This window comes from Heterodontus francisci, chromosome 7, assembly GCF_036365525.1.
Source record: "Heterodontus francisci isolate sHetFra1 chromosome 7, sHetFra1.hap1, whole genome shotgun sequence".
Lineage (NCBI taxonomy): Eukaryota > Metazoa > Chordata > Chondrichthyes > Heterodontiformes > Heterodontidae > Heterodontus > Heterodontus francisci.
Window position 1 is genome coordinate 79499530 of NC_090377.1, and position 23278 is coordinate 79522807.

The 23278-nt window shown below is 42.6% G+C and overlaps 1 protein-coding gene across 12 annotated transcripts in view; it reads left to right on the top strand.

Annotated features, from left to right (window-relative positions):
- Nucleotides 1-23278, top strand: part of osbpl6 (oxysterol binding protein-like 6) — a 224950-nt gene that overhangs the window by 15180 nt on the left and 186492 nt on the right. Inside the window, exon 1 of one of the 12 annotated variants that reach the window (XM_068035504.1) lies at nucleotides 6143-6206. The exons of the other annotated variants lie outside the window; for them this stretch is intronic. The gene's annotated coding sequence lies outside the window, so the exon portion shown is untranslated. Of the gene's footprint in view, nucleotides 1-6142; nucleotides 6207-23278 lie in introns of those variants that run through there. 12 annotated transcript variants of the gene reach the window in all.

Here is a 23278-nt window from a genome sequence, read left to right on the forward strand (position 1 = left end):
TTTTAAATCGTTAACTTCAAGAAAATGAGGGAAGAAGTGAAGGAAATCTGAGTGGGGAGTTGGTTTAATAACAGTTCAGCAGAGAAGAGGTAAGCATACTTAGACAAAATGCTGAGCATTTAAGATAAATGCATGCTCATGGTTATCAAGATTAGATGAGAATGACCTCAAATGGACTAACAAATTAATCAGAAGCAAAATAAGCAGGAAAAATGCCCTGTAAGAATCCTTCAGGGAGAAAGATGAAGGAGTTCACTGAGATGAATATGAGAACATGCAGAAACTTCTTGTTATGATGATCAGAGAGATAATGAAAGACGTGGACTGAAACATAGCTGCAGCCACAAAACACAACAGTAAAAAGTTAGTGTGAAAATTGGTTACTTTAAAAATAGTGTAACAAAAAACGACAGTCAAAGAACAGGCAAAATCATAAAAGATGTTAGTTGGGCCAAAGTTGAAGAACATAATATAATTAATATACTAAATGATCACATCCACTAAGTATGCATTAGGGAAGATATTTGTAGCATTCCTTCCTAAATGGCAGTAATCCAATGACTTTGTTATAAATTACAATTAAAACGTAGGCTAAATGGATTCAAAACAGATAAATCCTAGGGCTGGATGATATTTATTGCTGTTGGAAACAGACAACAGATAAGACTTGTGAGCATTGTGAGGGAAATGTGAAAACTGGACAGGTTCTGGGAGAAAGCAGACTAAAGTCCATTTTCAAAAAGGGTAACAAAACAGCCCAGACAACTACGGGCTGAATTTTACCAGCCCCTCGATGTCACGGGTTGTGGCAAGGGGGCTGGTAAAATTCTGCGGGGAGAAGCCCGCCTCAACGCGCGACGTCGAGAAGGGCCCGCCGCATATTACCGGTGGCGGAGGGACCTCAGTGCGGCCCATCCTGCCGCCTGGCAGCGGGCCCTTATCTCCATATGCAAATGAATGTTAATAAGATGTAAATGTATTTACCTGCAGGCGGCGGCCATCCCACGCCAATTTTACGGCTGCCATCCGTACTCCGTGCGCCTTCAGAACTCTGCAAGGAGTTCTGAGGCAAGAACCTGGTGGGGAGGGGAGGAGTAATAAAAATTTTAGGGCAGGAGGGGTGAAGGAGCGGGGAAATCAATTTTTATTGGATGTGGGGATGTTGGGAAGGGGTTATAGGCCAAATGTTAGAAGTTTGGTGGTAAAGTTCGGGTAGGGAAAAAGGCATGCGTTGGCATTGAAATGACCGTTGGGTGAATTGGGGAAGGGCCATCCACATCTGCCTTATTTTGTAAATAAAAATTTAACACTGATGCACCTTTAAAAATTAAAAGTAATTCTGAGGGCTTAAAGCCCTGTAGAAATGGTGTCGGCGCCTGCGCAGTGGTGCCGGATGCCATTGCTGGGGACGCAGAGGCCACCCCTACACGTCATCGGGGACGGCCGCTCCAGCCCCACTATTTAAATGAGTCCCTGTGCAAAATATCACGGGGGCTCCTCAGCGACCCTTCCGTATCGGAAGGCTGCCGAGTTGAAAGTGCGCCGCCAAGGAATGCGGCGCGCAATTAAAATTCAGCCCTACTGGTACAGTAGTCTTAGATCCGTAGAGTCATTGATGGCATAGAAGGAGGTCATTTGACCCATTGAGTCCATGTCAGCTCTCTGCATAGCAATCCAGTCAGTCCCGCTCCCCCAATTGATCCCCATTGACCCTCAAGTTTATTTCCTTCAAGTGCCCATCCAGTTTCCTTTTGAAATCATTGATTGTCTCTGCTTCCACCAGCCTCCGGGCAGTAAGTTCTAGGTCATTACCACTCACTGCATAAAACAGTTCTTCCTCACATTCCCCTGCATGTCTTGCCCAAAACCTTCAATGTGTGTCCCCTAGTCCTTGTACCATCAGTTAATGGGAACAGATTTTCCTTGTATAACTTAACTAATCCGGTCATAATCTTGTACACCTCTATCAAATCTCCCCTCAATCTCCTTTGGGAGAACAACCCCAGCTTCTCCAACCTAACCTTGTAACTAAAATCCCCCAATCTCGGGACCATTCTGGTAAATCTCCTCTGCACCCTCTCAAAATGTGGTGACCAGAACTGGATACAATACTCTAGTTGGTGCCTAACCAGAGCTTTATAAAGGTTCATCATAACATCCCTGTTTTTGTACTCACTGCCTCTATTTATGAAGCCTAAGAATCCAGGTGCTTTACTAACCACTCTCTCAATATGTCCTGCCACCTTCAAAGATCAGTACACATGAACCTTCAGGTTCCTCTGTTACTGCACTCTCTTTAAAACTGTGCCATCAAGTCTATATTGCCTCATCCTATCCCTTCTACCAAAATGCATCACCTATCTGCCCATTCTCCTAGCCTATCTATGTCCTGTTGCGGGTGGTTTGTCTCATCCTCACTGTTTGCCACTCCAAACTTGTTATCATCGGCAAATGAAAAGTCTAAGCCAATACCATGTAAAGTAATGGAATCAGTTTCTTAACGGTAATATAGGGGAGTATGTTTGTGGCAGCTAAGTAAACAGTAACAAATATATATTTGCAAGGGGAAGATTCTACCTGACCAACCTCCCTGAAACTTTTGAAGAAGTTACTTTCCAAATGGGCTGTGCAGATCCCTAGTAGTGAGCCTGGTCTTCCAAAACATTTGACAAAATTCCCATGAAAAGCTATTATCTAAGCACAAAGTAGGAAGAAGCACATACTTATTACAGAAGCAATGTGGGGCAGTGGTGGGGGGGTGGGTTGGTGCAGCGCAGAGGTAGTGTTGGGGTAGTGCTGAACGGGGTGGCCAAGGGGTTGATGTTGGGACTCCTACTGTTTCTGATTTGCATTAATCATAGATTCAGGAGTTCATTGCATGAGATAAATTTGCAGACAATGCCAAACTACTTGGATCTGAGGAGGCAACTCGGGAACAACAAGATATGTAAATATGGTACAGTACCAGTTGGAAGTAGTCATGGCCAAACTGCATAGTAATTTGGTCAGCCATGCCTTGAGTAGTGTGTCCTGTTCTGCTCACTGAGACAAAAGGGAGACATTCAAGCCTGGAGATGGTTCACGAGGTAGGACTGGAGAAGTGTTGAAAGGAGGTGACTTGAGAGGTGATCTTCTAGAGATAAGTTAGTAAATGACATAGAATGAATAGATCCTAAACACTGCCCCAGCGAGCCTGCCTCCAATTACTGTCAGCCCAGGCTCTATGGCTGCTCCTCTTCACATGACTGCTGCAGTTCCAACGGTGACCATTGCTCCCAGTGGCACTGCTGGAACTTCAGAGCTGCCGGTCCTCTGATTGTCCGGCAGCTCTTGGAGGTGGGATCCCCATCCTTTTAAGGATGGGGACCCTGGCACCAGGCACTAAATTGCCCAAGTGCCATTAAATACAGTTTAGGGGTCCTCCAAAGGGCCGAGCCGGGGTCAGATGGTTTCACAGGTCGGCGCAACATAGAGGGCCGAAAGGCCTGTACTGCGCTGTAATGTTCTAATTCCCCTTGGCCTTTGGGTTCAGCGTCAGGACCCCTGCCGGCTGCATAAAATCCAGCTCCTTGTCTTTAACAAGCTCATGTTACACAGTCCAATACGAGTGCTCAGTCAAATCATACAATGAAATTCCATTTATATGATACTTTATTATTGAGTTCACAAATCACTACAGAAGCCAGGCACCGAGCTCAGTTCCATTCTAACTACAGCAAACCGTGCTTTGCTCTGAACACTTATACCAATTCTCGCTTTGATGTGTATATTCCATGCATACTAACACTAAACTACAATATAATACATAAAAAGACACACAATGCAGACTTAGGATAACATGGAGCCAAGAAGATATACTCATGTTCATCAATCTCTCCCAATGATTCCATGATCATGGTTACACGATCCACTCAAGCACTTTATTACTATAAATATTTGACCAACCAATGTCCCAAAGCCTTAAGACATGGATGAGTAACTTTCCCACTTTTTCAGCTTCTCACCCTTTAACAAAGCATCCCTGTTCAGCAGAACTGAAAACTATTTTAACCCATCGTGTACTTATCCCACAAACAGCAAAGTACATTGAAATACATGGGTAATGTGAACGCACATTCCACATTTGGGTGGCATGATGGGGAACTGTCTGGATGACTTGAGATGTGATACCGTTTTCCCTCTTTATCTATCTCGGAAAGCACAGAGTTCGCAATTGATCAGGTTTATTACAATTGTGCAGCTTGCATTTAATAGTGCATTAGCTTTTGAGGTTAATTGGAAAATACTGGGATAGCCACTTTGGCCTTTTCTAATGGATGAGATTTTTTACGGTGTACCTCTTAACCAATACTATTTAAGGACTTAACTGGTCATTTGTTTCATAGATATTTACAATATGTTGCTGTTACACAGTGGTTGCTTGTTTGCCTATATACTGTTTGCATACATGACAAAAGTTCATTTTGTGAAGTGCTTTGAGATGTCTTGACTTGAAACGCACTATATAACTATAAAGATTGCATTGGCTTGTTTTCTAAATTGGTGACTAAATTTGTAATGCTGGGGAAGGCAAGCACTGTTGATCGCACCATGCGTTGAGTATATCGTACCATCATCAAGTGAAACTACAAACAGACAACATTTTCCAATAGCAGCACCCTAATTTTTCTTAAACCAACAAAACTGAAACCAAAATGCAACTTTTACTTATTCATATAATAAAAGCAAAATACTGCAGATTCTGGAAATCTGAAATAAAAACAAGAAATGCTGGAAATGCTTAGCAGGTCTGGCAGCATCTGTGGAGAGAGAAGCAGAGTTAACGTTTCAGGTTAGTGACCCTTCTTCAGAACTGACAAATATTAGAAAAGTAAACGATTTTAAGCAAGTAAAGTAGGGGGTGGGGCAAGAGATAACAAATGAGAAGGTGTTGATAGAACAGGGTCACAGAGAATAACTGACCAGAAGGTCAACTCTCTACACCTCCATCCCCCACCGGGACGGTTTGAGGGCTTTCAGCTTCTTCCTTGAACAGAGGCCCAACCAGACCCCAGCCACCACCACCCTCCTCCGCCTTGATGAACTTGTTCTCATATTGAACAACTTCTCCTTCAACTCTACTCACTTCCTTCAAGTAAGAGGTGTTTCTATGGGTACCCGCATGGGTCCTAGATATGCCTGTCTTTTTGTGGGATGTGTCAAAAATTTCTTGTTCAGTCCTACTCAGGCCCCCTCCCCCCAACTCTTTTTCTGGTACATTGATGACTGTATTGGTGTCGTTTCCTGCTCCCGCCCGGAACTAGAAAATTTTATCAGCTTTTCTTCTAATTTCCACCCTTCTCTCACCTTCACATGGTCCACCTCCAACACTTCCTTCCCTTCCTCGACTTCTCGGTCTCCATCTCTGGGGATAGGCTGTCTGCTAATATTCATTATAAGCCCACCGACTCCCACAGCTACCTCGACTACACTTCTTCACACCCTGCCTCCTATAAGGACTCCGTCTCCGACGCATCAGCTCTGATGATGCTACCTTCCATCACAGCACTTCCTTTTTCCTCAACCGAGACTTTTAAAACTCCCATACATTATGTGAAGGAGAGTTGGTTCTCTGAATGCCCTGCCTAACATTGCTCCCTTAATAACGAAACTACTAAAAATAGATAAGATTATGGCTAGCACCCTACCAGATTCATGGCCGTGAAAATATGTCACGGACTGTAAAATCTCGGGCCCTCCATGAACTCGGCCATTGTGCAAACTTTGTGCGTTTTACTGATTGACACAAGGCTGAACGCACTGATTGCTGGGCATGTTGTGAACATCGTACATCTTAGTGATTGACACAAGGCTCACCTTGCTGATTGGTAGATGAGGGAGTGCTTCTGGTGCAGTTTTGAGAGAAGCAGTCTCAAGTATTAACAAACAAGTGAGAATGCCGGAATGAGCAAATCAAAAATGGCCACAACTATTACTGCAGCACATCAAGCGAAAGAATTTGGAAGCCAAATTCTGCATGCCGATTGTGGAATACTGTTTTGTACAAGCTGCAATGTTTCATTGGATCACACATGGCAGGTAACGGTTCAGCGCCACTTAGATTCCGAAAGTCATTGCAGCAGAAAGAGAGCAGCTGACAGCAAAAAGACAGGGAATGGAGAAAGAGACAGTAGCAGGTTGCTCCATGTTCCCAGTCAACCATTTGAGTGAGTAAAGAATGTAACTTGTTTATAGTCAGCTTTTTACAATAATTTTGAGTATACAATAAATGCCATTTAAAACCAGAAACCTCCTTTGTCTTTTGTTTTGAATAGATCATTTTCATGGTTTGTTGTAACACTGTGAAATTTACGATTTAAATATGTAAAATCGTGAAATTCACGATTCTTAAAATGCCGTGACTGTGAAATTTGTAAAATTTGACTGTGAATTTGGTGGGGCTTTAATTAAAGAAAAGAAGCAGTGTGAAAGAGAGAGGGAGCTGTGGAGGAACAAAGAGATTTAAGTGTCCACAAACACAAATCATTAAAAGTACAAAGAGCAATCAAGAAGCTAATGGAAAGTTGACCTTTATGTCAAGGGGGTGGGAATAGAAAAGTGAGTAAGTAATGTACACAGTTTTGGTCAAACCCCTTTTGCAGTACTGTGTTCAGTTTGGACACCGAACCTCAAGAAAAATATATTGGTCTTGGAGTGGGTGCAGTGCAGATTCACAGAATGATACTGGACTTTAAAGTGTTAATTTATGCAGATAGATTGTATAAACTTGGTTTGTAATCTGTTGAGTTTAGAAGGATGAGGATTCAATAGGGTAGATACAGAGAAACTAATTCCTCTGGTGGTGGAATCCACAACCAGGGGCATAATCTTAAAATTAGAGCTGACCATTTAGGATTGGAATCAGGAAGCACTTTTTCACACAAAGGGTAGTGGAAATCTGGGACTGTGCTCCTAAAAGGTTGTCAATTGAAATTTAAAGATTGAGATTGAAAGAAAAAGTGGCCTATTCCGATTCCCTATGTCTCCCTTCCTGTCTGATCAGTACTGCTCCATTAACCAAAACCATCAGAAATGGAGTGATTAGTTGTTCAACTTATAATCATTTGTGGAATCTTACTATGTACAAAATGGCTGTAACCTTTGGTTAATATCGCAGTGCTTCAAAGTAATTCATTTACAATTAGTGTTTTGAAACATTGTTGAGAGATGAGATAAGGCATTACAATATATAACAACTAACACTTAGTGGAAACAGGTAGGAAATGGTGAATCATGGAGTGACAGATCAGGAGGTTTGATGGGTGACTGAAAGCTTGTCAAAAAGAAGGGTTTTGAGAAGGTTTTCATAGGTAAAGAGAGAACCATATGAGTTGCTGTGTCTTCTAAACATGAGCAACGAGTACAAAAGTAGATGCAATGTTAAACCTATACAAATCTTGGTTAGGCTGCACTTAGAATATTGTGACCCGTTTTAGGCCCCTACTTTGGGTAGGATGGCAAAGCCATGTAGAATTTCACTAGGATGATACCAGGGATGAAAGGCTTTGTTTTGTTTGGAGCAGAGAATGCTAGGTGGAGATCTGATACAGATGTTCAAACCTATGAAGGGTTTTCATAATATTATTAGAGGAAAACTGTGTTCATTGGACAGTGAGTTGGTCACATACATTTCAAACTGTACATAAGAGAATGAAGGAAGAGTCTAGGAGCTTTGTTTGACACAGAGGAATGTCCTACCAGAAATAATGATGAAAGTAAAATCTAATATTAAAAGAGAAGTTGATAAATATTTGAAAAAGAAAAATTCTAAGCGGAATATGGAGGGGCAGGGAGATGGAACTATTTGGATAGCTTTTTTCAGAGTGCTGGCACAGGCTTTTCTGTTCCTGTAGATTCTTACATAATAGTTATCATATTTTGTTGTGTCTTTGTGAATTTTACATTATTTCACCTACAGTTTTTGCTTTAAAAGTTAATTTGAACAAGTCCTTACTTTGAGTGTCAAACAGGGGTGAGTGGAATAAGAACAAAAGGGAAGGTCTGTGATCGGGCGGAAGACAGGAGACATTAAATGATAAAAGAGTAGGTGAGACAGAACCAAAGGGTGTGGTAATGGGACAAGATGTATCCAGAGGAGGTGTCAATGGCAGAATAATGAACAGCTGCCATCCAGAAGCCAAAACAAGGAAAACAGGATTAAGACCGGAACATGCAAAGAAAAGGAAAGAAAATGGGGGCAGAGATTATGGTCTGAAATTGTTGAACTCAATGTTGAGTCCAGAAGGCTGTAAAGTGCCAAATTGAAAGATGAGTTGCTGTTCCTTGAGCTTGTGTTAAGCTGCATTGGAACACTGCAGGAGGCCAAGGACAGAGATGTCAGCATGAGAGTAAGGTGGAGAATTAAAGTGGCAGGCCATCAGAAGCTCAGGGTCATGCTTGTGGACTGAACAGAGGTGTTCTGTAAAGTGGCCACCCAATCTATGTTTGGTTTCCCTAATGTAGAACAGAATGCATTGTAAACAGCGAATACAGTATACTAAATTGAAAGAAGTACATGTATATCACTGTTTCACCTGGTAGGAGTGTTTGGGGCCTTGGACAGTGAGGAGAGAGGAGGTGAAAGGGCAGGTGTTGCATCTCCTGCGTTTGCATGGCAAGGTGCCATGGAAAGGGAATGGGGTGTTGGGGGTGATAGAGGAGTGGACCAGGGTGTCGCGGAGGGAACGGTCCCTTTGGAAAGCTGAAAGGAGAGAGGAGGGGAAGATATCTTGGGTGGTGGTATCATGCTGCAGGTGGCAGAAATGGCGGAGGATAATCCGTTGAATATGGAGGCTGGCGGGGTGGAAGGTGAGGACAAGGGCAACCCTATTGTGGTTCTGGAAAGGAGGGGAAGGGATGAGGGCAGAAGTGCAGGAAATGGGTCAGACATGGTCGAGGGCCCTGTCAACCACAGTTGGGGGAAATCCTCAGTTGAGGAAAAAGGAAGACATATCAGAAGAGCTGGTGTGGAAGGTTGCATCATCAGAATAGATGTGATGGAAATGAAGAAAATTGGAGCATGGAATTGATTCTTTACAGGAATCAGAGTGTGAGAAAGTGTAATCAAGGTAGCTGTGGGAGTCAGTGGACTTATAATGAATATTTGTTGATAGCCTATCCCCAGAAATGGAAGTCGAGGAAGGGAAGGGAAGAGTCGAAGTTGGACCATGTGAAGGTGAGAGAAGGATGTAAATTGGAACCAAAGTTGATGACGTTTTCCAGTCAGGGTGAGATCAGGAAATGGCACCTGTACAGTCATCAATGAGTCTTCAAAAGAGTTGAACGAGGGGGCACGAGTAGTACTGGAACAAGAGATGTTCCGCATATTCTACAAAAAGGCAGGCATAGTTAGGACCCATCCAGGTACCCATAGCAACATCTTTTATCTGGAGGAAGTGAGTGGAGTTAAAGGAGAAGTTGTTCAATGTGCAAACAAGTTCAGTCAGGCTGAGGAGGGTGGTGGTGGATGGAGACTGGTTAGGCCTCCCATTCTAGGAAGCACCAGAGAGCTTTCGGACCATCCTGGTTGGGGATGGAGGTGTAGAGAGATAGGACGTCCTGTCCATCTGAGCGTCTAAATATTATTTTCATCTCAACTATCACAGATTACTTTTTGTTGGACAGATGTTATTAGTGTGGTTACTGATAGTTATTTTACACCAGAGAAACATGCTTCCCTACTAGGACTGAAAATGTATATTATTATTGACGCTAGCATGTGCGTTTATAAAACGATAAAAATGTAAAACAGCAAGGCAAAGCTCAGATACTTCACTTGATTGTTGCTATTAAATGCATATGTACTATATACATATTTCCTTTAACTCTGAAAACTGAGGTTAGCTCTGCACCCGCGAACAGCTAGCTATTTAAGGGAAATGGCTTCTAAATTTGGGTGGATCTTGATTTTTTTTTCTTTTTTTGTCCGGATGCCTTTAACAACAAATTAACTTCCTCACTTAGTGAAGTTGTTTTCTGGATGGCCGGCACAGACACGATGGGCCGAAGGGCCTGTTTCTGTGCTGTATAACTCTATGACTCTGTAATGCTCAGAATGTTTTGGCATTTATAGTTAATTGTTGCATTTAATTTATAATGAGAATGACAGGAGAGATGAATCTTTGGCTGATTCAAAAAGTACATTTTAGTATAGTAGAGTATGATTACATTTTTAACATTTTAAAGTACTTCCATTAGAGTTCAAATACTATTTATTAAACTGCTGTTGAATATTTCAGTTTTTCTAGTCAGTGCACTTGTCACTATAAAAAAAATTCTTACTAGGTCTATAACCATTTGTCCAAGGATCTCAAAATTCAGAATCATCCTGGTAATTGGTATTGTCTCTTTTCTAATTGGTTATTCAATGAAAAGGAAAAAAGTACTGCTGTCAATTATAGCACTGCTTAAAAGCAAAAAAAATTGGAATTAACAGTTTACCTCTTCCTGCGCTAATCTTTTTATGCCCCCCTCCCAATCTTTCATTGAATAGAACTCTAATAATGTAAACTACTTCCTAAACCTTTGTATGCTTTTCTACTCTCTCCTGGGCAGTAGACATGGGGAGATACAATATCACTTCCCATCTGACACTAACTTCTTTATACTTACATTGTTCTAACTGGAATTCTGCTGCCCAGAGGAGAGCTCGGTGTGCATGTACTGATCTCCTCTCCTGGTCGTATAAAGTTTAAATATCTTACGAGCTTGGGCGGGTGTTAACCCACATTTAAAACAGCTTGGGTATGTTTTAAGAGTCTCAGGAGGCCCAAGGAACACTTCAGCACTTTTCTAACCAGGTTTGGCTCCATGATGAGGGTATATCCCATGCTGTGTCAAATTTGAGTAGTTTGAGACTACCTACCCGAGGATGTCACACCATTCCTCTCCAGATTTACGTTAGAACTAGACTTAACTTCAGCGTTACTACAAAGTAGGAGCCACTTTACAGTGACACTAAAGTTGCAGTGTAAACCTTTAATTTCCAGAAGTTCAAGGAAACAATATATTTTGCAAATCTATTATGACAGTAAATACTATGGATGTGTAGAAGTAAATAAAGGTGGTCAAAAGGGATCAGGGAGGGTAGTAAACTTGACCGTTAGCTTGCCAAATCACTTGATTAGCAATAAACAAATAATGTTAAAATATTACTAGGTTAGTTGAGTATAAGTTAGATAATATTATGCTAGAATTATACAGTGACCTAGTGTGGACATTTCTAAATACTCCTCAGTTTTGGTTACCAAGACATAAAAGAGGCATTCAAATCCTAGAGATGGTGCAGAAAAGAGCCATGAAGCTGATCCCTCACGCTTTATAGAGCTTTACAAGCTATTAAATGGCATAGATAAGGTTAATCCAGAGGAGTACCTCAAGGGGAAACCAAGAGAGAATTCTACACAGTGAAAGTTTGCCATAAAGCTGCTTTGTGTTACAGTATTAAAATAAGAGCTGCCGTTGACTGAAACATGTTAGACGTTAAGAGTACAATTATGCTGCCACTTTAATGCTGATATGAATGGTCTGGGCTCTTTATTAAGAGTGGAAGTGGCATTAGACTACCACTTTCAATAAAACTATGAGGCTGCCTCACACTGGATTGACTTTGCGTCAAATGCAATATAATTTCCGCCAAAAGGAACCAAGAGCAAAAATGTAATTGAAATCTTACTGCTGAATTGATTTTCAATCAATGTTTTGACCATGAGAGGAGACAGAAAATAAACCCTGCCTAGATTAGCTTAGTTGTAGCATTCTTGCCTCTGCATCAGAAGGTCATGGGTTCAAGCTCGACTCCAGAAACAAATGCATAATCTAAGCTGATATTTAGTGTAGTGCTGAGGGGATGCTGCACTGTTTGAGGTGTTGTCTTTTGGATGAGATATTAAAATGAGGCCCCATCAGAAAGTTCCTGTGGCACTATTTAATAAATCTGGAATTTAAAAAGCTAGTCTAATGGTGACCATGAAATCATTGTCAATTGTAGTAAAAACCCATCTGGTTCACTAATGTCCTTCAGGGAAGGAAATCTGCTGTCTTTACCTGGTCTGGTCTACATGTGACTCCAGACTCACAGCAATGTGGTTGACTCTTAAATTCCCTCTGAGATGGCGTAGCAAGCTACTCAGTTCAAGGGCAATTAGGGATGGACAATAAATACTGGCCTAGCCAGCGGCACTCACATCCCATGAACGAATTTTTAAAAACTATTTGAAGAAGAGCAGGGAGTTCTCCTAGTGTCCTGGCCAATGTTTATCTTTAAACTAATGTCAGTAAAGCAGATTATATTTTTAACAAAGCAAAATACTTTTTTTGTCATTTATCTTATTGCTGTTTATGGGACTTTGTTATGCACATATTGGCTGCTGAGTTTCCTTGTATTACAACTGAGTACTGTTTAAAGTGCTTCATTGTCTGTGAAGTGCTTTGGGATATATTGAGATCATGAAAGAGACAAGGCCGGAATTTTTCGCTTGTCCAACAGGAGCCTTCCACCAACAGAAAAGTCGATGGTGATCTTGCCTCCGTCGGGCCTGGGGATCCAGACCGTATTTTACTGTCCCCAGTCCCTTAATTGGTCTTGGGCAGGGCTTCCACCTCATTGAGGCAGGAAGTCCCGCCTAATGGAACAACAATGTACCTGTGGCCATTCACATAGATTTTCTTCTTCAGACATGCCCAACTTGGAGTCATCTTGTGTCCCACAGTTTAAAACCACTAGGTTAATTCATAATGTATTCTTTATAATTTTCTCTGCAACACAGAAAAATCTAGTTCAGAAAATAAGATTTAATGACTATTCATACCCAAGAGTTATACAAACATCCTGCAGCTAGTCTTCTGTTACTATCCGACACTGGCCACTGGAAGCTATACAAGAGCAGCTTTGGATGGTTACTCCTATTAGCTTTCTTTCCCTCCAAATTTTTATTCTTCTGTTTGAAAAATTACAATATCTGAATAATAAAAGCAAAATACTGCAGATGCTGGAAATCTGAAATAAAACAAAGAGGGCTGGAAAATATTCAGCAGGTCTGGCAGCATGTATGGAGAGAGAAGCAAAGTTAACGTTTCAGGTCAGTGACGTGAAACGTTAACTTTGCTTCTCTCTCCACAGATGCTGCCAGACCTGCTGAGTATTTTCCAGCACTTTTGGCTTTTATTACAATATCTGAATACCTTCTTTAGTGGCTTCACTGGAACATGGCGTTTTTGTGGGAAGGAGAAAGCTGTTGTGTTCAGGCTTTTTCCCAATACTTTTATCTTGTGCTTACAGCAGAGAAACAGCCTCCATAGCTAGATCGAGTCCTCAGTGAACCACAACCTGTACCATTATACAGACTGTGAGTGGGATAGAGTGCCACCAGATTCTCGTTAATACATACAATGGAACAGAAAACATGTGGGATGCTAGCACATTCTCCTGTCTTCATTCAAAAGCAATAACTACCACATTTACTGAATAATGCATGCACGTTAAAACTAGCATATAAACTAATCTGAGATAATGTACAGAAACAGTAAGATGCAGCAAGAAACAGAAAGTATGATACTTAAACAATGAAACCCATAAAGATAGAATCAATCCACAAGGGATTAGATATCTTCTTTCATGTCCAATAATTTGCAAGACTTTTGGATGAGACAGTTATTTGTTGACCTCCTTATGTAATGTCATTTGTGGCATTGTGATTTCTTTGTGAGTCACAATTCTCATTGTGAGTCTAGGTGATCCATTTAGAATTTAACTAAAGACACTTGAAAGTTTCTCGTGGATACTGCAGACCAAAGATATCAATCAGTGCAGTTTAAAGAGACAATCGTATGAAATGCTTGCAATCCATGCTAAGGAATAAGTGTAGATGTTTGGTGTCTTAATCATCTTCCTTGCACCCATGCACAAAAATACGAACAGGCAAAAAAGGAGGACAGGAAAAAACCCGCGAGTGCATCGGGTTTGTTCCACCTCTACTGGTTGCTGCCCACAGGCACCATTAATCTCATCTCACCCTTACCCCACCATCCTGCAGTTATGCAATCTCTTGGAAGAGCTATTAAAAAGTGAAAAGCCATAGGCCAATTTAAGGAAAGTAGTATTTGTCTTTGGGGAAATTCCTCTTTGATCCCTAATTAGGACAGCTTTGGAGATCACGATGATTGATCTCAATAGTACCTGCTATCCCAACAACCTTCTATAACTCAATAACTTCCACTCGCTGGAATTCGTCCCGCTCCATTTTAAATGCTTTCAGTGAATCCCTACTCACTGCATATGCAACTTACTCCAGAGGTCATCGACTCTACAATGGACCCTACTTATCCATGGGCAGAATCTAATCCCTTCAGTATTTTCAAGACCCCATTCATATCCCTTTGAAGTCTACACTCTCCCAGAGTATAAAAACCCAGCCCTCTAAGCCTGCTGTGATAACTAGGGCTCCTCTGAACTAGTTTCAGCGTCTTTCAACAGGAGGGTACCAAAATTGGACACAGTATTTTAGATGGAGCCAGACCAAGATCAAAAGGTGAATTTTACTTTATAGTTTTATTTTTAATTTTCCTAAGTGTACCTATTAATGTTCTATTTGCTTTCCACCATCTTTATAATTGCCTCAAAAAAATCAATCATGTTGGTGAGACGGGATGTCCTTTTCCAGTTTCTTAATAGCCCATCTTTTTCAAGGTGACATTGTTATGACTGAGGTGGGAGGAGTGCACTGTCTTTTCTAGTTCCACTTCTGCACAGGTCACAACATATATTTAAATGTTTACCTGGTTACCGATACAGCCATTTTTTAAATCCCAGAATAAAATACACCAACCAGGTTTCTTTAATAAACAACAAAATTATCAGTTTACTATCAAACAAGACATAGCCAGTAACGAAGCAAAGCATTAACACAGAGATTGAAATATAAAAGTTCCCTTTTTAAATTCTCCAATTACACTCACACACACACACACAGGAAAAAATACAGAGGTCTGTTACAAAAAAGACCAAAAAAAGACTACTTTGGCCAAATATTTGCTAATTCTTGATGAAAAAAAAGATATGGAAGGAAGTCAGTTGTCCCTTCTTTGGTCTGGCGTCCGGGTATATGGGGCTGTATTTTATCAGCATGCCGATGGCGGCCTTTCAACACTGAAGTGCTGCTGCACAGCCCCTGCAAAATTACATGCAGGAGCTGATTTAAATGGAGGGGGCGGAGTGGCCTCCCCGATGACGTAGAGAAGATGGCCGCCGCATTCCCGGCAATGGCATCCGGCGCCATCGCGCAGGTGCTGGTTCCATTTTTAAAGGGCTTCAATCGTTCAGGATATATTTAAATATTTAAAGGTGCCGGTGAGCTTAAAAAAATTAATAAACGTTTAATACAACATTGCATCCCCTACCCCACCACAGTCCCTCCCCGCCACTCAGCCCTAAACAGATAAATTGACCTATCCCCCCAAAAATACACTTACTGAAATTCTGAACTTTCCCCTTAACCACCCCCCCATCCCGCCCACCGAACTTCAGTATTCTTCCCACTACCCCCAGAACCAATAGGAAGTTTTCCCCACTCACCGATTTCCCCCCCCCCCCCCCCCCCCCCCACCACCCTGATAATTATATTCCTCCCCCCTCCCCACCAGTGTCTTGTCTTGGCACTCCAACGGAGTTCCAAAGACTTGTGAGTTGCAGTCGGTTGGCCATAAAATCGGCGTGGGACAGCCGGTGGCAGCAGGTAAGTACATTTACATTTTAATGTGGCTAATTTCAATATTTTAATGAAGGCCCTGCCACTTGGTGGCAGAGGAGCTGCACCGAGGCCTCGCCGCTGCTGCTAATATCCGGCGGGGCCTTCTCGGTGTTGTGGGTCGTGGCAGGCCACTCCCGCTAGCATTTTAAGGGCCTCCCCACCACAGCCCACGGCGTCGAGGGGCTGATAAAATCCAGCCCATGGAGACAGATCACTGGGATCGTTTCAGGAGCTGTCCATTCTGGAGATGTCGAGAATTAGGTTTTCCAGGCGAAATATGGCATCAGGGATTTTCCACCAGCACACACTTGAATCGCAGGATTTTTCTCAGCTTCTCAGGAGCTATGCAGCACCAGGGATTTTAACTCTCCCACACTGGATTTTTGCAGGACTTCTTCAAAGAGGTAGAGAAAGAGGTGAGCTGGATGGTTTCTTTTTCCTTGGCAGGAAAACACCAACTGTCTTCAAATGTCTTCACACCTCAACTAAACTGAAAACAATGTCCAAACCCCAAACAGAAAGTCGACCTCCTGACCTCCATAAACCTTGGCATGTGGCTTCTCTGTAGCCATTTTTTCCCAAGTCACCAAGGGTTCTGTTGTTTACTGAGCCCAAAGCACAGGTGGTTTTCAAACAGCATCTCAAGTGTCCTTTCGGTGAACTTGGTAAAAAAATACACATCCATGGAATCTTGTCAGTTTTAACACATCCTCAAAAAACATATATTTTAAAAAAGCGCTTTCGTAACAGCATACAATGCAACACTTGAAGAATGACACCTCGTTTCTGCCTTCAGCAACTTCTCTTCCTCTCCTACCTTCTCTGCTATCTAGAGGGATCATTCCTTCTGGTTCACTTTGCCATCACTCTTAACTCCAGCTACATTTCGCCAGCACTTTCCTGTACAATTAAGGAAATGCAACCCCTGCCCACTCATCACTTATTGGGCCCCAAAGACTTCTTCCATGCAAGTCACCAATTTATCTAGTACACAGCATTCGTTGTTCAGGGTGTGTCTCCTTTATATTAGGGAAACCATGTGCAAATTAGGTCGCTGCTTTGCCAAGCAGCTCCGTTCCGTCTGCAAGTGCAACCCTATTCTAGCTGTGGGTCGCCAGGTTAACACCTCCTCCCATTGCTACTCTGACAAGTCATTTGCATTGTACTGACTCAATGCTATCTCCTCTTCTAGGCACCAGTTGGTCTGAAAATTTACTCCAGCTATATTCATTTTCAAACCTGTTTAATTTCATATCTGGTCCCCAGGTTTCCCATGTTGTCAATCTCTCCCATTTTCCTGCACTTCTCTAGTTAATTGCATATCCTTTGTTTCTGTAATGTCTTAATGCTTCTGTCCATAATTTGACCTAAATTATCTGCTCGTGAATCTTCTGTAGGTTTGTCTGTACTTTTCATATATAAATGTTCCCCCTCCCCCTTTGTATTAATATGACTGTCTGTCTTATTTTCCAGTTTGAAGCAGGGGCTACACCAGAAACATGCTTGAATTTTCTTTTTTTATTTTCGGCTTCCAGCATTTTCAGTATTTTGCATTTTACCTCTAAATTAGTAGCTTTCTATAGTAGCTATGTGAAAGTATATTGTTTATAGATATGATGAATTTGCATAATGTTTTATCTAAAACATACAGCACACAATTACATTATTATTGTTGATACTAATTGATTAGATATTTAAATACTCTTTTTACACTGACCTCTGGTATGTTTAGAAGCCACCATGTTTGTGGATGAGTGTCAGAGATGATTGCAGAATTAGTAATTGTTCGACTATTCTCACTTACCACCTTAGTAAATGGATTTCTTACTGGGATGATTCCAGCATTGATGCGCTGATAACAAGGGCCTAAGAGTGTTTCTGTGTGTCACTTGTTTCCAGGCAACAGAATATTCCAGTCAGGAAATATCACATCATGCATCATTGGTCTGCCTGTGTACTGAGATTTAAGGGTCTGAGAATTTCTGTCTGAATACTCAGTAAACATCTGCTCCACACTTCTAGAGTCGGCTGTAATGGAGTTACTCAAAACTACTGTGATTGGCATTGTCAAGAAAACATGCTATCCCAAATGAGGAATTTTAATTCATTGGTTGGAAACCTACATTAAACTTTTAATGAAAAAAAAAGAGCTGTAATCCTACAGTTGGCCTTTAAAAACTGGCAGCCAAGATGGCCACCACAATTTGCATCTGAAACACCTTTCACATTCAAAAGTGGAGATACATGTCTGATTAGCCTGGACCCAAAACAAGGGGCTGAGTGTATGAGCGCATCACACATTGTGGTGGTGCACTCTGATTTTGGAGGTCCACTTGCGCGGATCCGCCGTCGCTGAGCCCTTGTGATAGCGCGCCGGCACCATTTTTGAAGGTTTCAAGCAGCAATTTGAATTTTTAAAGTGGCCGTTTTACCTTTAATTTATATAAAAACGTTTAAATACAGATCAAAGTCCCTCTTACACCCCCCAATCATAAACCAATAAATTTATTTCCCTCTTCCTCCACCCCCCCCCCCCCACCCCCGAAAAACCATTTTTGCCGGACCCGACCTTTCACCCCCAGACTTTATAATCTTTGCCCTTCAACCCCTTCCCAACCATCCCCCCAGCCAATGGAGTAAGTCTCCTTCGTTCGCTCCATCCCTCCCCCCTCCCCACCAGTGTCTCGCCTTGAATGTCCAAATGCGGATTGGAAGGCATGGGGACTCCCATCCACCGGCCGGAATAACGGCATGGGACAGCCACCTGGTCTAGGTATGTTTATTTACATTTATTTGCATACATTTAGCAATGCAAATGTAGGCCTGCCGCTTGGCCGTGGTTGGGGGAGGGGGGGAAACGCCGCACCGAGGCCTTGCTGCTGCCGGTTAAATGCGGCGGGGTATTCCCGGCGTCGGGAGTCATGGCGACCTCTCCAAGAAGAATTTTCCCGGCCCGCCCCCCACCATGACCCCCAATGCCAGAGAGCTCATAAAATTCAGCCCTATCGATTGAACTACCTGAGATTGCTGTCATTATCAAAACGTTCAGAGCCATCCTGGGACATTAACACTGGAAGGGTGAACTTATCGAGGGGAAAACATTAACATCATGAGGCTTGAGAGATGGAAATTCTTAAACTTGAATCTCATTAGAAGGTACCAGAGAATACTCTGGGACAGTCATGTGACTGTCCATCTCTGTGAAAGCTGGGTGTTTCCCTTGGGCAAGCAGACAAGCCAGTGACTCATTCTGTGCAGAAGTCAGAAGGGCTGTCTCTCTCTGTTCCTCTCTCTCCCTCCTGAAGGCCTGGTGAGATGTACGAAGCCTAGCTGCTGGCTGCTAGATTCAAGCCAAAGGCACTGAGAAGGAAGCCCTCTGCTCAACTGTCTTCAAGGACAACTACCAATGTAGAACTTCAGGACCACGAATTCAACCCGAAGACCACTAAAGTCACCAGACAACACAGACTGTGTATTATTTTATTTGTTCTGGACTCTAATCTGACACAAATGTATTCCTCAGCACTCTGTAATCTATTTGTGTGTTTGTGATTCGCATGTGTGTGTGTGTGTACATGAAAGTGTAGCATAATTTTATTATTTTCATTTAGATCAGGTTTAGATTTTTAAGTATAATAAACTCACCTCTTTTTTCTTTAAACTCAAGAAAACCTGTCTGATTGGTTCTGTACGATCACAAAAAGGTAAAACACTCACTGATGTGGTAAGCACATCCATTGTTGAAAAAAGGAATAAACCCTGTTGCAAATAAGAGGAAGGACCAGCCTTGTGACCTCGTGACTTTAACATACCTTGTCTGCTTTTCAATGCTATCCCTCTAGAAATGCATGCCAATGCTTTGTTTGCTTTTTTGACAACTGTATTAACCTGTGTTGCTACTTTTAATGATTTGTGTTATCTGTACCATGAGATCCCTTTGCTCCTGTGCTTCATTTACACTCTTATCTGGTAGCCGAATTCCCCACAGCTACTGTCACAAAAATGGGTTGTTAATCCAGCAACATTAACTCTGCTTATGATTCACACCTGAGTGGTTTTTATAACAACAGCTTTATTACATCGACTAATAACAACATTAGGTTTTATATAACTTCTACAGAACAAATGACAAGATGACATTATTTATACAACCTGTTTCCCAGGTTCGGAGTGATCACTTTCTGCTGTAGGCTTCCGACTGATCCTGAGATCACTCTGACCTGAAGCGAGTAACACAGCTCATTCCTGGGCGTGAACGACCAGCTCCAGCCCTCCATGTCATCTACGTGGCTCCTAAGCACCCCCAAAACAGTCTCCCTTAGAGCGGAAGCAGGTTCTACTCATATTATAATTCAGTCTTGGACTGTGCCTATGTAATATGTAGTTGCATATTTGCTGAGGCCACATTTTAATTATTTACCCCCACTTCTAATAAGTTCAGCCTTTGCCTCTGTTTTACAAGCTTTGCTTATATAGTGCCTGGGCCAATCCTCATCTTTCACTGTGCTGTGTGATGTTTTAGTTTAGTTTAGAGATACAGCACTGAAACAGGCCCTTCGGCCCACCGAGTCTGTGCCGACCATCAACCACCCATTTATACTAATCCTACACTAATCCCATATTCCTACCACATCCCCACCTGTCCCTATATTTCCCTACCACCTACCTATACTAGGGGCAATTTATAATGGCCAATTAACCTATCAACCTGCAAGTCTTTGGCATGTGGGAGGAAACCCACGCAGACACAGGGAGAACTTGCAAACTCCACACAGGCAGTACCCAGAATTGAACCCGGGTCGCTGGAGCTGTGAGGCTGCGGTGCTAACCACTGCACCACTGTGCTGCCCCAGATGTCTTGGCATCTAGCCTCTTATCAGGGTATGAGCCTTTTTCTTGACCTGGGAGTTTATCATTCACTTTCCTTGCGTTTCCAAACTGTCCATTTATACATAGAGACAAGATTCAAGTTTCCCTTTTTTCCACATTTGCTCTAACACAAAAAATATTAAGGAAAAGGGTACTGGGACACCTTGACCGTTTAAATCATTATGACATTTTCCAAGGAGTATGTAGCCTTCCTGTTCTTCTACCAAAATGCAGCACTGCACATTTCTCTATATTGATATTTATTTGCCAATTATACACTGTCTGTAAGTTTATTAATGTCATCTTGTAATTTGTCGCAGCCTTCCTCAGTCTTAACTATAGCTCCTAATTTGGTCTCATCTGCAAATTTTGAAATTGGGGCTTCCAATTCCAGAGTCTAGATCATTTGCTGTAAATTGTGAACAACAGTGGTCCCTGCTCTAATCCTTGTGGAACACTACTTCCCACCTTTTGCCAGTATGAGTAACTACCTTTAACCCATATTCTCTGTTTTCTCTTTTGTAGCCAGCTTACAAGCCATTTTGCTACTTGTCCCATGACTGCAGATGCTCTGACCTTAGTCATGAGTTCTACCTAGATCAATGGCTTTTTGAAAATCCAAATATATTACATCTACTACATTACCCTTTCCTATTCAACTACCGTGGAATCTTCCTGCTCAGCATAGTGGGGAAAGTCTTTGCTCGAGTCGCTCTGAACAGGCTCCAGAAGCTGGCCGAGCGCGTCTACCCTGAGGCACAGTGTGGCTTTCGTGCAGAGAGATCGACCGTTGACATGCTATTCTCCCTTCTTCAGATACAGGAGAAATGCCGTGAACAACAGATGCCCCTCTACATTGCTTTCATTGATCTCACCAAAGCCTTTGACCTCGACAGTAGACGTGGTCTTTTCAGACTACTAGAAAAGATTGGATGCCCACCAAAGCTACTAAGTATCATCACCTCATTCCATGACAATATGAAAGGCACAATTCAACATGGTGGCTCCTCATCAGAGCCCTTTCCTATCCTGAGTGGTGTGAAACAGGGCTGTGTTCTCGCACCCACACTTTTTGGGATTTTCTTCTCCCTGCTGCTTTCACATGCGTTCAAGTCCTCTGAAGAAGGAATTTTCCTCCACACAAGATCAAGGGGCAGGTTGTTCAACCTTGCCCGTCTAAGAGCGAAGTCCAAAGTACGGAAAGTCCTCATCAGGGAACTCCTCTTTGCTGACGATGCTGCTTTAACATCTCACACTGAAGAGTGCCTGCAGAGTCTCATCAACAGGTTTGCGGCTGCCTGCAATGAATTTGGCCTAACCAATCAGCCTCAAGAAAACGAACATCATGGGGCAGGACGTCAGAAATGCTCCATCCATCAATATTGGCGACCACGCTCTGTAAGTGGTTCAAGAGTTCACCTACCTAGGCTCAACTATCACCAGTAACCTGTCTCCAGATGCAGAAATCAACAAGCACATGGGTAAGGCTTCCACTGCTATGTCCAGACTGGCCAAGAGAGTGTGGGAAAATGGCGCACTGACACGGAACACAAAAGTCCGAGTGTATCAGGCCTGTGTCCTCAGTACCTTGCTCTATGGCAGCGAGGCCTGGACAACGTATGCCAGCCAAGAGCGACGTCTCAATTCATTCCATCTTCGCTGCCTCCGGAGAATACTTGGCATCAGGTGGCAGGACCGTATCTCCAACACAGAAGTCCTCAAAGCGGCCAACATCCCCAGCTTGTACACACTACTGAGTCAGCGGCGCTTGAGATGGCTTGGCCATGTGAGCCGCATGGAAGATGGCAGGATCCCCAAAGACACATTGTACAGCGAGCTCGCCACTGGTATCAGACCCACCGGCCGTCCATATCTCCGCTATAAAGACGGCTGCAAACGCGACATGAAATCCTGTGACATTGATCACAAGTCGTGGGAGTCAGTTGCCAGCGTTCGCCAGAGCTGGTGGGCAGCTCAGGGCTAAAATGTGGCGAGTCAAAGAGACTTAGTAGTTGGCAGGAAAAAAGACAGAGGCGAAAGGGGAGAGCCAACTGTGCAACAGCCCCGACAAACAAATTTCTCTGCAGCACCTGTGGAAGAGCCTGTCACTCTAGAATTGGCCTTTATAGCCGCTCCAGGCGCTGCTTCACAAACCACTGACCACCTCCAGGCGCGTATCCATTGTCTCTCGAGATAAGGAGGCCCAAAAGAAGAAAGAATTCTTTATTACTTCTTCAAAGAATTCAGTAAAGTTGGTCAAACATGATCTCCCTTTTAAATCCGAGCTGATTACTCTTTATTGTATTTTCAGTTTCCTAGTGTTTTTCTATTACATCTTTGAGTAAAGATTCTATTATATTTTCTACGACTGACATTAAACCAAATGGCTTATAGTTTCCAAGACTTGTTCTATCTCCCATTTTAAATTTTTTGAGGAGGTGACTGGATGCGTAGATGAGGGTAAAGCAGTTGATGTAGTCTACATGGACTTCAGTAAGGCTTTTGATAAGGTCCCGCATTGAAGATTGGTTAAGAAGGTGGTTAATGGGATCCAGGGCAATTTGGCAAATTGGATCCAAAATTGGCTTAGTGGCAGGAGGCAGAGGGTGATGGTCGAGGGTTGT